A 16,512-nucleotide genomic window follows, 5' to 3' on the forward strand; every position below is an offset into this window, starting at 1 on the left:
CTGCTGCGCCAGTATAGCGCATGCACACTGAAGGTGAAAATGAAGACGCCAGAGGTGTGGAGGGATCTCAGAGTCCCGAATCCCGGGGATCTGAGCGCCGCACTCAGCCCGCGCTCCCGGACACACAGACGCAGCTGGAGTTGGGGACCATCCTCGCTGGGTCTGCGCTTCAGCGGTGATGCCGGACCGAACGTCTCGTTGGCGATACCTTCCCCCTCGCTCCGTGCGCAGCGGACCCTGCCTCCCGCTCCTTTTGTTGGAGACGAGCCCGACGCTGTGAGATCGCAGTTTAATCCCTCTCCAACTATGGGAGGGGGGGTGGGAGCAACGCGCTCTTCTCAGCCAATTCCTCCACCGCCCCAGACGCCGGCGTTTCAACGGGGGGTTCGGGTGCCTTCGTCAGGCGACCGACCTGTTGGTCCAAGACAAGGGGAGAGTGTACAAACTCCACACAGACAGCACCTGAACTCGGGTGAACGTGGAGCTGCGACCCCACATTCCACATCAGGACTGTGTGTAAGATTGGGAGCAGTGAGACGGAAGCTTATTTTGTTCCTGTGATTTAAGCCTTTCTTGGGGTGGGGGGGGGGGGTCCTTCTCTGACCACTTGCCTAACAATTAAGCTAATCAGATGTGGAGTTACCACAATACAACAGTTCTCAACCTTTTTCTTTCCACTCGCGTCCCTGTGCCATTGGTGCTTTGTGATTAGTAAGGGATTGCTTAAGGTGGTCTGTGGGTGGAAAGAAAAAGTTTGAAGACCACTGCTTTAATCATCCCTCATTGACTCGTCATGTGCACGGTTTCAGAAAGCTAAAGGAAATGGGCCAATGACAATGAAAGAGTTTATCCAAAACTATTATTAAACATTTATTTTAATAAGAAAAAGTTTAACATTACATATGTTGAAAGAAGAGAAAACATGCAGATGTTGTTGAAAATTTTCAATAAATATTTAGTTCGGCCCTCGACTTAGTCCAAATTTTTAATTTTGGCCCTCCGTGAATTTGAATTTGACACCCCTGTCCTAAGATATACTTGTGTTTCAGGCAATATGACTGCAATAGCCACATAGACTTTACAACTCCACACAGAATCCACCATAAACCTTGTAACATTTGAGGCAGTATAAGCTGCACAAATGCATCTTTACAAGATTTAGCATTGAAGACTGCAATTACCTAGATTAAAAGATCAAAGAAACTCAGTCACAATAATCACAGAGAGCACTGGGAGCACTCAGTTGCATGATCTCTGGAGAAAGAAACCAAGTTCAGGTGGGATGCTCATTGACCTGAAATTTTAACTCTTATTTCTCTGACCACAGATGCTGCCTCACCCATTGAATGTTCCCAGCAATATCTGTCTTTATTTCTCATTTTCAGCATCTGCAATTTTTTTTTGATTTTCAGAAATTCAGGCACCTCCGGCCTACTGCAGGGGGAAACCTCTGTACCTGCAGGAGTGTAAGGGGACAGGACAACACCTGGCCGGCTGTCAATCAGTCGGCCTGAATGGATCAAGCCCCACCCATTTGGGTGTCAATCACCCTCCGGGATAAAAACCTGCGCCGGCCTTCCGAGGCCTCACTCAGAGTTGCTGCAGCCCTGGCTCTGTGGAAGTCTTTGTGGATTAAAGCCTGTTGAACAGTCTAACAGTGCACCACAATTTAATCCACAAAATTTTCCCACAGTGGCTAAGGAAAAACTCCTGTGCCCAGGGAGCCTCGAGGTCGACCCACGCCACCCAGAAGCCCAGACACGCTTCAAGATCTAGCAGCATGCAGTTGAGGCAATCATCAAGGCACACGATGGCAACATCCTGGACTCCGATCGGAAGAGGTTGGTCAATGCTGGGTCCCCGAGCCTTCAAGGTAACCAAAGGCTGCTCCACGTACAAGAGCGCAATGGAAACGCTCGAGAACTTGTACAAGCCCACCCCGTGAATGTGGTCTGTGCAGGTACCTTCTCAACACCCGAGCCCAGCAACCCCGGGAGACGGCTGAGTCTTACCTGGGACACTTGCGAGAGTTGGCCCGACCGTGTATGGCTGAACCCGGGGTAGGTGTAGAGGAGATCAAGGGTCTCTCGAGGGCCATCCGGCAGAAATTGCTGGAAGACAACATCTACGCCCTAATCAGGACTGTGGAAGTGGTCCAATCTTTGACGAGCAGCCCTGCACGTCAAAGCCTTCAATTCCAGGATCCCGCAGGCTCCTTCATGGCCCTCTCACACTGCAGCTGCAACCCCAGGCAAACCTGGCGAGGAAAATATCACTGCGGCAGGCACCCAGCACCCCTGTAAGTACTGTGGGTCCAGGTGTGGGTCAGATCGACGATCGCACCAAAACTGCCCAGGTAGGAACCAGTATTGTTCCCGATGCGGCAAAAACTGCCTCTCTAAACCTGCCAGCAGCTCAGTGGCCCTCTACGATCTCCTCACCTCCCCCGCGGACCTCCCAAAGTGTGCGTGCCAGGCGGCGCCATTGTTCCCACGACGGCTTCCCCCTTCCCTGACTTCGACCGCTCAACATCTGGCCCTACCAGCGACCGTCACAGCGTGTGCCCCAAGCATCTGCATCAGCCCCTGCCCTCACCAGCGCCGCTCTCTGAGAACTACATCAACATCATTTCTGGCTCATGGCGTGACATCACTTCCGGCTGATGTAATGACTCAATGCCGCCGGCCGTGATGATGTCATTTCCCCCGGCACAGTGGACACAGCTGGGGAAGGAGGGCAGCCAGGCAGCGGCCCCCCCCCCACGTGCTGCCGCCATCTTGGGCCATGCAGACGACATGGAGGGCCCCCGACGACATTGAGAACAATGTGGTCAACACGGGCGATGACCAGGCTGCCCTACTGATGCTCCCCATGCCTCTGGGTGCCAGCAGCTGCCGGACCCAGTGACCAATTGCAACATGGTCAACACGGGCGATGACCAGGCCTCCGGGTGCCATCAGCTGCCACATCCAGCGACCAATTGCAACGCGGTCAACACAGGCAATGACCAGGGCATCCTATCAACGCTCGCCATCCCTCCGGATAGCGACGACTCCGACTCCGAGACGGTTCTGGCCACCACCACCCTGACCAGGGACATCCCCCACAATCTCGGGCGCTCGATGATGGACATGCGAGTCAACGGGCAGGTAACAAAGTGCCTTTTCGACAGTGGCAGCACCGAGAGCTTCATTCACCCGAGCGCGGCCCACTCCCTAAGGTTAAAGGTCCACCCCATCACCTGCTCGATCACCCATGCCGCCAAGGATAAGACTGTTGGTACCCTTGGGTGCAGCTCGGTCGATATAATGGAGGGAGGGGAGACTTACACAGGATTCAGGCTCCTGGTCATGCCCAAACTCTGTGCACCACTCCTCCTGGTCATGCCCAAACTATGCACCACTCCTCCTGGGCCTGGATTGCCAGTGCCACCTGCAGAGTGTCACCCTTGCCTTTGGGGGGCCCCAACCTCCACTCACATTACATAGCAGGCCAAACTACCAGCCCCGGCCAATCTGCGATCTCTCCACACTGCGCATCACCCCACCGGTGCTCTTTCCACATCTTGCGCTAGGCTGCAAGCCAATCGCTGCCAGAAATAGTCGCTATTACACCACAGACAGGGACTTCATCAAGGCGGAGGTGCAGCACCTCCTTGAGGAAGACATTATAGAGCCCAGTTACAGCCCTTGAAGAGCTCAAGTCCTGGTGGTCAAAGGGGGAAGTAAGCCGAGCTATACACCCAGCTGGATGCCCACCCCCTGCCGAGGATCGCCGACATGGTCAATGAGATACCCGCTACCGGGTTTTTCTCCACGACTGACCTGAAGTCGGCATATCACCAAATCCCTATCCATCCGAAGGACAAGCCTTACACAGCCTTTGAGGCAGACGGGCGCCAGTACCAGTTCCGTCGGGTTCCTTTTGGGGTCACAAACAGGGTCTCCGTCTTCCAGCGGGAGTTGGATCAGATGGTAGACCGGCACAAGCTGAAGGCGACGTTCCCATATCTGGACAACGTCACTATCTGCGGCCTTGACCAACAGGACCACGATGCTAACCTGGAAAAATTCTTCCAGATGGCTGGGGAGCTGATCCTCACTTACAACAAGGAGAAGTGTGTGTTCAGCACCACCCGCCTCGCCATCCTGGGGTACATCGTGGCCCATGGAGTCGTCGGCCCAGATCCGGAAAGGATGTGCCCATTAATGGAGATAGCCCTCCCCCCATGCTAAAGGCCCTCCACAGGTGCCTGAGCCTGTTCTCTTATTACTCGCAGTGGGTCCCTTGCTTCTCGGACAAGGTCCACTCACTGGCCCAAGCCACAACTTTTCCCCTCCCACCTGAGGCGCAGGCAGCCTTAACCCGCATCAGGCAAGACATCGCAGATGCCACGATGCAACCTGTGTATGAGGACTCCCCCTTCGAGGTGGAGAGCGATGCCTCCGAGGTGGCCCTCGCTGCTACCTTCAACCAAGGGGGGTGCCCTGTTGCTTTCTTCTCCAGGACTCTCCACAGCTCCAAGCTAGGGCACTCCGCCATTGAAAAGGAGGCCCAGGTGATTGTGGAAGCGGCCTGCCACTGGCGCCACTACCTGGCCTGCAGGAGATTCATGCTCCTCACAGACCAGCGGGCTGTGGCGTTCATGTTTCACACTTCCCACAAGAGCAAGATCAAGAATGACAAGATCCTGCGCTGGAGAGTCAAGCTGGCAACCTACAGCTACGACATCCAGTACCGCCCCGGGAAGTTTAACGACTCCCCCGATGCCCTCTCTCGCACCTGCGCATCTATACATGATGACAGGTTGCAGGCATTGCATGATTTCCTCTGCCATCCGGGCATCACCCGGTTGTACTATTTCATTAAGTCCCGAAATCTGCCATACACTATCAGAGACGTCACGGACATGACCGAGGCCTGTCGGGTCTGTGCAGAGTGTAAACCCCACTTCTTCTGCCCCCCCTACCCCATGCCCACATTGTAAAGGCAACTCGGCCTTTCGAGTATCTCGGCATGGACTTCAAAGGGCCCCTGCCTTCCACGAACCGAAACGTCTTCTTCCTCACGGTAGTAGATGAATACTGTAAGGTAAAAACATCATGAGATGGGACCAGAGAAGGAGTCACCCAGTACTAAGGAGTAACAGGATGCAGGTGTGACCTTGTACGCTCAAGATAAGTTTGGCACTAACAAGCTGATGAGCAGCAGACTAACAGTGAAGGGTAGCAACAGCTTATTCATTGGACAGTGTAATGGTATGATAATTTACTAAGTGTGTGTCCTGAGGTATAAAAAAACACCACTTGCTGATATCAGGAGAATGCGCCTTCTCCAACTAACACTGTTAGTTGCAAGTGTTACAATCCGGTAATAAAGAACCTTGATTTCGACTCAGTCTGGTGTCTGACTCACTCATTCTCGAACAAAGCAGACCTAACAGTACTCACGCTTCCCTTTCGCCATCCCTTGTCGGGACACCTCCACGGCCACCATCATCAGGGCTTTGGGGCAAATTTTCACCATGTTTGGCTACCCCGCATTCATCCACAGCGACTGGGGGTCTAGTTTCATGAGCGACGAGCTGCGCCAGTACCTGATGGTGAGGGGCATCGCGACCAGTCGCACGACAAGTTATAACCCAAAAGGCAACGGCCAAGGGGAAATCAAGAATGGGAGAGTCTGGAAGGCAGTCCTGCTGGCTCTCAGGTCAAAATGGTGGGCCGTTGAGTACTGGCAGGACGCCCTGCCTGAGGCACTCAATGCCATTTGGTCACTGCTGCACACGGCTATCTACGAGACCCCTTACAAACGTCTGTTCTCGTTCCCCAGGAGGTCGGTGACTGGAATGTCACTCCCAGCATGGCTCACGTCCCCGGGACCGGTGCTTCTGTGTAAGCATGTACGGTCACACAAGGCTGAAGCCCTGGTAGAGCAGGTTTTCCTCCTTCATGCAAACCATAACTACGCCTACATTAGGTTCGGTAGTGGGAGGGAGGACACCGTCTTAACCAGCGACCTGACACCAATAGGATCACCCACCACACCACGCCACTCTTCAACCCAGGACCCCGCTGACCGGGCATACATCCCTGTCCCCAGGCAGCAGGGCCTCCTTGACCACCAGGGGCCCACTTCAGCCTTAGGAGATGAACCCACCCCCCCCACACATCCAATACGACCCACATATGTTGACTCCGGCCCACCTGGCCACCCCTCCGCGCAGCACCACACCAGCCACACACACCCCTGCCGCCAGCTCCCCACTTCCACTCTGACCAGTGACCAGGAGCCAGTCCTACGACAGTCACAGAGACCACGGAGACCGCCGAATCTTCTCAACCTGTAAATATTGTATGTATATAGTGGGTGCGATTCCTTGTTACTGCACCCCCCCCCAACCACTCCGGGACAATTTTAAAGAAGGGGGTGAATGTGGTGGTACACCACCGGCCTACTGCAGGGGGAAACCTCTGTACCTGCAGAAGTGTAAGGGGGCAGTAGGACAACACCTGGCCGGCTGTCAATCAGTCGGCCTGAATGGATCGGGTGTCAGGATATAAGCCTGCGCCAGCCTCCTGAGGCCTCACTCAGAGTTGCTGCAGCCACAGCCAGCCTGCCTCTGTGGATTAAAGCCTGTTGTTCAGTCTTTATCTTTGTGTGTGTCTGATTCTGGCTAACAGTGCACCACACACGTCAGTTAATTAATCTCCATGTTGTACGTACCTCGGCTTCTTAACCATATAACCATATAACCACTTACAGCACAGAACAGGCCAGTTCAGCCCTACTAGTCCATGCTGTAACAAATTCCCACCCTCCTAGTCCCACTGACCAGCACCCGGTCCATACCCCTCCAGTCCTCTCCTCTCCATGTAACTATCCAGTCTTTCCTTAAATGTAGCCAATGATCCCGCCTCAACTACGTCTTCCGGAAGCTCATTCCATATCCCTACCACCCTTTGCATAAAGAAATTTCCCCTCATGTTCCCTTTATAATTTTCACCCTTCAATCTTAAACCATGCCCTCTAGTTTGAATCTCCCCCACTCTTAATTGAAAAACCCAATCCACATTTACTCTGTCTGTTCCTTTTAAAATCTTAAACACCTCTATCAAGTCCCCCCTCAATCTTCTACGCTCCAGAGAAAAAAGCCCCAGTCTGCACAACCTTTCCCTGTAACTCAAACCTTGAAATCCTGTCAACATTCTCGTGAACCTTCTCGCGCCTCTTTCATCAGGCAAATAAATAAATACCTGAACTTCCTGCAACTCTGCTAATTCAAAACAACAATTTTAGACCTAATAAGAATCAAGATAACCTTATTGTAATTTTGAGTGTATTTTTTCTTTTATTTATCCCAATAAGACCTGAAAACTTTGTTCTGATTCTTTGTATTGATGACAATAATTGTGCTTTTAAAGGTAAAATTAGACATACAGTACAGTCATAGGTCTTTCCAGCCCATGAGCCCGCACTGCCCAAATACCCCAATTAACCAACAGCCCCTGTACTTTTTGAAGGGAGGGAAGGAGGAAACAGGAGGATCCGGAGGAAACCCATGCAGACCCTGGGAGAACATCCAAGCATTGTACAGATTTGAACCCGGGTCACTGGAACTCTAATATAATTGTGTTCACCACTACGCTAACGATGCCTATTACCCATTATTCATAAAATATTTAGACAAATAAAAATAATATGAATGCTTAGTTTTCGCACTTAATACCCCTGCAAACCCCTGGGATAAGTTTGATGCTTTTCTGTGGCCACAAATGTACGTGCTTATTCTACTTGATTATGTCCCCATTTAAATTCGATGTCAGCCCATGAGATTGGTGGGATATTTGTGTGTTAATGGACACAGAATTTGTGTGCAAGTAGAAACAATTTTTGGTAATAAAACCTAATTGAGACTTATCCTCACATCATCACCCTACCCCCAATGCCACCACCCCACCTCCAACGCCACCATCAGAACAGAACGCTTCTTTAACTGGAAAAGTGAGACAAAATTTAGATTCAGTTAATTGAGTCACAGAAGCCAAACAGCCTGTCTTCAGACATTGGATCCACCAAACCCTGAAGGATTTTTAACTGGCCAGTCAAAATAAAAGTCAGTTAAGTTTCCCTCTCAGATTGAAGTCAGGTTTGTCATCCGCTCAATTACATTTTTAATGCCACTCTTAAGGGAAAAAATGAATAATTTGAATTTTGGGACTTTTAATGTTAAAGGGCTTAATCACCCAATTAAAAGGAAACGAGTATTGGATTATATTAAAAAGATGAAGGTTGATATTGCTTTTCTACAAGAGACTCATTTGACTGAGAAAGAACATTCAAAGTTGAAAATAGATTGGGTAGGACACGTTATTGCATCGTCTTTTAATTCTAAGGCCAGAGGGGTAGCTATCTTAGTATATAAAAAGTTACCTTTTATGTTGGAATCGTTCTCCGTCAATGTGGGTAGAGTATTGAAAAAAAAATTATTTTGTTTTAATTACATTTTTAATCCCGAAATGTTTTATGCAGTCATCTCACATCCTCATAGTGAAGAAAGTGCTATATCATATAATTTACAACATGGTATCCAGATTGTTACCTAATGACCCCTGCTGGTTCTAAAGCACACAGTCCAGATTGTCAGGTCTCACATGCCTAACATATTTTTTGCCTAATTGACTGTTAATAATACTCAATTAATTCTAACTCATTATGTCAAAATGGCAAAGAGTGAACCACATATTTTATGGTGGACTGAATAAGATTAACCTTTCTGTTTTACTCTAATTAACTTGACAGTGTCTGCCAAAGGATTCATTATCTTTTAAGCTTATGTTCACACACTGAGTACATCAAAATAAGTTTCTAAAGTACATTGGGTTCATGTCTCTCCATTGTTGGCTTTATGTAGGCGTGCTCTCTGGACTTGTACAGCGCAGATTAATCCTTTATTAAGTTTTTTTTTTTAACTTTTGGAAGCAATTCATTGGATGGAAATCTAGATAAATAATTTTTTAAAATCCCAGTTAATCTCTTATTTTCTATTAGTATGAATTTAGTTATTTTTAGTTTGCTCCCAATTAATAAAAAGGTGCTAATTATTTGATTGTATATCACAAAATAACATGGTATCTTTAAATTGTTTAAGAAATATTAGCTATTTTTTTTATTCTCTTCTGTACGTTACGTCAAATATTTAACAGGGAAGTAAACAGTATGACTTTCATTTCAGTTGGAAACATGATAACTTGAAGTCAAGAATGACCCAATGTGCGACTCCGAATGTAAATACACTAATGATGCTCCATTTAATTTTCTGTGTTGATATAAATTATTCAATGTAGGCATTAATATGAAAGTTAATTAACAATCACTGGCTGATTGCCAGCAAAGAATATTTCCTGCAGACTTGTTGAAACTCTGTAAGCAATGAACTTCTGCCACCTAGTGGCAGTGCCATGACAGAACCAAATTTAATTGAGCCACTATAAAATTATTTCAAATTGATTAAATTTAGAACTATTCAGCTGCATGAGAAACACACTTTCTTGTGGTGATTCTGTTCATTAAAGTAGACCAAAGTTTAATTCTTGAAAGACCATTTTCCTATTTCTCATCTTGAAATTGGAATTAAGCCATAAAAAAATTAAATTAAAATGTTGAATAGAACATAATGTAATATTCCTGCACTCTATAACGGACAGCTGTAGTATGTTATATCAAGCTCAATTTTGGTTGCATTATTTTGCAAAAAATTCAAAAGATATGAAACATAATTGAGCAGGAGAAGGCCATCCTGACCTTTTGAGCTCCCTCTAGCTTTTACAAAAGTTCATGACCTTTCTATTTGCTTATCTCAATTCCTTATTTATATTCCTTATTTATTTTACTAGTCATATTCTCAAAGAACACCAGTATATTTATCAAACACTGGCAATTTCTTTATTCTTTTAAGAATTCTTTGGTAAAGAAGGATGGTAAGGATAATCCATTAAATAATAGGTCAGTAAGCCTCATATCAATGATGGGGAAACTATTGGAAAGTATACCTAGGGATATAATTTACACACATCAGAAACTTGTGGTCAGATTAGAGAGTGTTGGCATGGCTTTATGAGAGGCAGGTCATGTCTTACAAATTTGATTTGAGTTTTTTTAACAAGTGACAAAGATAGTTGATGAAGGTAGGGCAGGGGATGTTGTCTACATGAACTTTTGTATGGTATTTGACAAGATCTCTCATAGTAGTCTGATCCAGAAGGTACAGATGCATGGGGTACAGGGTGAATTGAGAGTTTAGATATGGAAATGGCTGGGCCAGAAATGACAAAGGGTAGTAGTGAAAGGGCATTATACTGGATGGAAGCCTATGATCGGTGGTCTTCCATGGGGATTCTTGTTGTTTGTGATACAGTATAAAAGAATTATGTGGATTTCAAGGTAGGATAGTTTAGTAAGTTTGTAGATGGCACTAAAATTGCTGGAGTTGTGATAATTTAGAGAGTAATCAAATAATGCAACTGAATATATACCAGCTAAAGATATGAGAGAGAAGTGGCAGATGGTGATTAATCCAGACAAATCTGACATGTTGCACTTTGGGAGGCCAAATGTTAGAGGAATGTAACAGTTAATAATTGGGCTCTTAAAGTATTGTTGCCCAGGTAAAGTAGTGTCCAGGTCCATAGGTCATTGAAAATGCCCACATATGTAGAAGGTGGTAAAGAGTATGTATGGGATGCATGCCTTCATTTAGCATGGTACTGGGTTTAAAAATCAGTGATGTTGCAGATATATAAAACTTTGGTTAAGCTGCACTTGGAATACCATGTGCAATTCTGATAGCTCATTACATACAGGAAGGATGTGAAGTGTTTGGAAAGGCTACTGAAGAGACTCATCAGGATGTTGCCTGGTTTGGAGGGTTATGAGTTATGGGGAGAGATTGGACCAACTTGGATAGTTTTCTTTAGAATGTAGGAGGCTAAGAGGTGACCTAATGGAAGTTTATAATAGCATTTAAGAGGCTTCTAGTGTTACAAACCCAGAGGACCCCAAAACCCAGCAGCAGTAGATATTCACCAAGACAAATGGATACTTAAACAAAAGTTGCTTTTAATTATCTTTAAACATGATAACAGAATCACACTTTAACTTATCACCATTAACTTAACTAACCTAACCCCCTTCTAATTCTAAGCACACGTGTATGTAATTTGTATGTAAGTTCAGAAAAGTTCTTTGATTCACAGTCCAATCTTACTTCTCATTCCTCCAAGTTTATTGGTTGCAGGCAATTCTTATACTGTGCACAGAATTTAACATTTATGAAGTTCACCAGGGTTTGGTGCTTGAAATGGTTATCGCTCAAGAAGGTTCTTGTCGGTTTTCATAGAGAAATTTGTTGTTTGCTGGACACCCACAACTGATCCCTTTTAATCAGCCACTTCAGTGTCTTGCCAAAGAAACTTGCCTCATCAGGGTTCTCCAAATGATAACCTCTTTCTTTCAGGTTACACAGAGTTCCTTTTTGTTTCTCTTAATTCAAGTGAATTTTGATCCTTTCCTCTTGCATGAACCAGGCTGAACCAAGCACTCACAACCTATCTTCCAAATAGAGTTTTCCACAAGCTTGCCAGTTTGTTCTGTTCTAGTCCCAGTTGTTCCTGCTGAGTGTAGCACTGCAGAACTGAATTTCCCCCCTCTCTCTCTCTCTCTCTCTCTCTCTCAAAACCACATGATGCTCTTAGAACAGCAAGTTCTGATGACTGCGGCTCTGATGAGTTCTTTCAGCTGTTGCCTTTTTATAAACAATCCATTAGTGAAGTCTCTTGGGCACTCTCCAAAGCTTTTGCAAAGGCTCTTGGAGCCACCCTATCTACCATGAGCAGAGCTCCAGTATTTTAAATAAGATCTGTTTTAAAGTGCTTGTATGTGACCTACACTAAAAAACCTGCCCCAATTTATCTCACAAAAACATATCTATAATCTGTCACACTAGACAAACATGAATGTGAAAATAATGGAGGTTTAGTGGTACTAACTGCAGAGCTCAAGAAACACAACTTAACAGAGAAGAGTCAACTACCAACTGTTTTTTTTTTATTTTAAACAATCATGTCCATCATAAAGGGGAATGATGTCAGCGCACTTCATAAAGGGGAGCGATGTCAGTGTGCTTCATAAAGGGGAGCGATGTCAGTGTGCTTCATAAAGGGGAGCGATGTCAGCTCGCTTCATAAAGGGGAGCGATGTCAGTGTGCTTCATAAAGGGGAGCAATGTCAGTGCGCTTCATAAAGGGGAGCGATGTCAGCTCGCTTCATAAAGGGGAGCGATGTCAGCGCGCTTCATAAAGGGGAGCGATGTCAGTGCGCTTCATAAAGGGGAGTGATGTCAATGCGCTTCATAAAGGGGAGCGATGTCAGTGTGCTTCATAAAGGGGAGCGATGTCAGCTCGCTTCATAAAGGGGAGCGATGTCAGCGCGCTTCATAAAGGGGAGTGATGTCAATGCGCTTCATAAAGGGGAGCGATGTCAGTGCGCTTCATAAAGGGGAGCGATGTCAGTGTGGTTCATAAAGGGGAGCGATGTCAGTGTGCTTCATAAAGGGGAGCGATGTCAGCTCGCTTCATAAAGGGGAGCGATGTCAGTGCGCTTCATAAAGGGGAGCGATGTCAGCTCGCTTCATAAAGGGGAGCGATGTCAGCGCGCTTCATAAAGGGGAGCGATGTCAGCGCGCTTCATAAAGGGGAGCGATGTCAGCTCGCTTCATAAAGGGGATGTCAATACGCTTCATAAAGGGGAGCGATGTCAGTGTGCTTCATAAAGGGGAGCGATGTCAGCTCGCTTCATAAAGGGGAGCGATGTCAGCGCGCTTCATAAAGGGGAGTGATGTCAGTGCACTTCATAAAGGGAAGTGTTGTCAGTGCGCCTCACAAAGGGGAGTGAAGTTAGAGTCATTGTCTCTCTGGCAACATGCCAGCAGGGAAGCAACGTGCTCCATCAACCCACAAAGGTCTGCAAACACGGGCTTCTCCTGGGCAAAGAAGGGGACCCTGTATCATTCTGTGCCAGCCTATCTGCCTGTCCAGCATCACAGCCACTCGGTCCCCCCCCCCACCCCTGAATTATTGCATGACTGCAATGTCACAACTTTGGGTATTTTAGGAGGGTGTCTCCAGCACTTGGGAGGTGGGTCATGCACGGGTTCAGTAATATCCATGTATGCAGGCTTCAGTCTGTCTCATAAAAAGTTCTTGTTGACCACCAATGTCCAATAGCACCGTAGATTCATTATAAGACCCCTCGTAAGGTTGCTGCAGGAGTGTAGCGTGGAATGGTCATTGAACAAAGACGCAAGAAGTAGAGTTGAGAGCAGCAGGAACGAGTGTAGTCGGTGATCCATGATAAGTTGCTGGAACTGGAGCCAGGGAATCCATCTTGTTTCTTAATTCTGTAATTCCTCTGTAACCGATGATCTATCTTTGGCTGGAGAAGGAGTGATATCTGCTGGTACTAGGAGTCGAGTGCTGTAAACTAATTCTGCTGGAGAGGTCTCCAGGTCATCCTAAGGTGCCGTTCTAATACCAAACAGCATCCATGGTAACTCATCTGCCCACTGAGGTCTGTTAAGTCTTGCCCGCAAGGCTTGTTTCAGATGCCGGTGGAAACGTTCCACTAGCCCATTAGCCTGCTAGTGATACACTGTAGTATGGTGTAATTTTGTACTGCAAAGTTTCGCCAGGTTTTCCCACAAGGTTGAAGTAAACTGGTACTCCGAATTGAGCGACCCAGGTCAAGAGAAAAGTCCGAGCACTCATTTCAGCCATGATGTCCATCATTGGTGTAGCTTCCAGCCAGCAGGCAAAATGGTCAACCATTGTTAGTTTATACCGTTGACCTCTGGACATGGGCATCGGGCCCACAATGTCTATGTGTACATGCTGAAACCTTTGAGTCATAGGTGGAAATTGTTGAAGCGGTGCTTGGGTGTGCCATTGGACCTTAGCATCCCGACAGGAGAGGCATGTTCGTGCCCAATGAGTGACCTGCTTCCTTAAGCCATGCCAGATATATTTTGAGGTCATAAGCTTGATGGTTGTGTGGACAAATGGATGGAACAAGCCGTGAATGTGGTTGAAGATTCCTCTGCCAAGACAGTGGGACAATTGGTCGTGGGTGGCCGGTTGAAGGTTCACAAAGTATGTTCACCTGGTCAGGGCCCAATGGAACATCAGCTAAGAGCAGGTCCTTAATAGTTGTATGGAAAGCTTGTACCTCCTTGTCCTTTTGTTGGGCTATTGCTAGAGCCTGGAGATCCAGCCCTCCAGTAATCACATTGACCTCTGTCCTGGACAAGGCATGAGCTACAACATTGTCTTTACTGGACAAATTCCGCACATCAGAGGTAAATTCAGAAATATAGGCTAGATGCCTCTGTTGACACGCCAACTAGGGATCCATAATCTTGGCAATGGAGGCTTATGGTCACTAAAAGCAGCAAAATGCCTGCCCTCGAGAAAATATCTGAAATGTCTGACGGCCAGATAAAGTGTTAACAACTCCCGATTGAAAACGCTGTACTTTAATTCGGGCGGGCGTAGGTGGCGGCTGAAAGCCCCAGAGGTTGCCAGTGACCGCTGATTTTCTGTTCTAGGACTGACCCCACGGCAATGTCCGATGCACCTGACATGAGCGCAAGCAAGGCATGCATATGGGGGTGGACCAACATGGTTACTTTTGAAAGCGCCTCTTTTGTTTTGTCAAATGCTTCTGTGGCCTTTGTAATCTAGAGTAGATTTTTAGGTTTGCCAGTGAGGATGTGGAACAAGGGCTTCATGATCCTGGCAGCTGCTGGGATGAACCTGTTATAAAAGTTAACCATTCCCAGAAATTCCTGTAGCCCTTTAACTGTAGTGGGCTTTGGGAAGGCCTGAATGGCTGATACTTTGTCTGGAAGCGGGGTTGCGCCTGCATTCGAAATCCTATGTCCTAAAAAGTCAATTGTGTGTTTGCCAAATGGACACTTTGCAAGGTTGATAGAAAAGCTGAAATCCCAAAGCCTCTAGAACAATTGTCGCAGGTGTTGTATGTGCTCTTGTGTTGACTCACTGGCCACGAAGATGTCATCAAGGTAGACGAAAAGGAAAGGCAAATCTTTTGTGACGGCATCCATTAAACATTGGAATATCTGAGCCACGTTCTTAAGGCCAAAAGGCATCCTCAGAAACTCAAATAGACCAAATGGAGTAATAATGGCTGTTTTTGGAATGTCATTTGGGTGGACAGGGAATTTGGTGATAAACTTTTGCTAAGTCTATTTTCAAGAAGATATGTTTGCCATGGAGGTTGGCAGTGAAACCTTCAATGTGTGGTATTGGATACCTATCCAGTGTAGAGTTGCGTCATTGAGGCGTCAGTAATCTCCACAAGGTCTTAGGCTGCCGGATGCTTTGGGCACCATATGGAGTATGGAGTGGCGATGCCCAACGACTATCGGACCTTCGGATGATGCCTAGTTCCTCCATAATTTTGAACTCTTCTTTTTTGGCTTGTCGTAGCCAGTCAGGGGGGAAATCTGTGTGCCTTGCAATGTGGGGGAGGGGGTGGTGGTTACATAGTGCTGAACTCCATGACATGGAGAGACTATATGGAAATCTGGTGTAAGTAATTCAGGAAACTGCTAATAAGTTCGCAAAATCATCAGTGGTGAGTGTTTGCACACGTAACAGTGTTGCCAGCTGATGACCTGAACAAAGTGGGCATGTGTGGAATGCGGTGGCATGGACTTAACAGAGCCCTTTCACGTCTACCAACAAGTTATGTGCCCTCAGGAAGTCCACTCCCAAACTGGGCTGTCCTACAGCCGCTAGCGTGAAAGTCCAGCGGTAAGGTGTGTCGCCTAATACCAGTTGTATCGACTTGGTACCATAATTGCTAATCGTCGTGCCATTGGCAACATGCAAGTTGGCTTGAGGCACTCAAGATTCCAGCTCGTAAGAGGATGGCGGCAAGATACTGAACTGAGCTCTGGTGTCGACTAACAGTTTGCATCCCGTGTGCTGCTCAGTGGCATATAACAGGCTGATCTGGTTGCCATCCGCTGAGGCCATTAGTGGTGGTTGACGTTGTTGTTTCCCTTGTAGTCAACCACATAACTCCACAGTGGCACACAGCAGCGTGCACTCCTGCCCCACTTTCTGTGGTAGAAACACCACTCACTGTTCTCCAATGGCTATTTCTTCCTCGGTAGCTTGTGGAGTGCCATAGAACTGGCGGCTGCATTGACTTGACTGTCCAAGGTGACCTGTTGAAATTTTGCCACGGGAGGCTGTGATACCCTATGAAGTCTGTCTGCCTCCCTTGCCACTTCTTTTGGTTTGGAGAAATCAGCAGAAGAGAGCAGCAGGGTGATATCACGAGGGAGCCATTCCAAGAAGGCTGCCTTGAACATTAAGCAGTTGAAATGACCACCTGCTAACACAACCATATCATTCATCAGTTCTAACA

At 47.0% G+C, this 16,512-nt stretch overlaps 1 protein-coding gene across 1 annotated transcript in view; it reads left to right on the forward strand.

Moving 5' to 3' along the window:
- The window catches only part of ccdc175 (coiled-coil domain containing 175), a 340,062-nt gene that overhangs the window by 229,662 nt on the left and 93,888 nt on the right, over positions 1-16,512 (forward strand). The gene's annotated exons all lie outside the window — the stretch shown is intronic.

This window comes from Narcine bancroftii, chromosome 2 (assembly GCF_036971445.1).
Source record: "Narcine bancroftii isolate sNarBan1 chromosome 2, sNarBan1.hap1, whole genome shotgun sequence".
Classification (NCBI taxonomy): Eukaryota; Metazoa; Chordata; class Chondrichthyes; order Torpediniformes; family Narcinidae; genus Narcine; species Narcine bancroftii.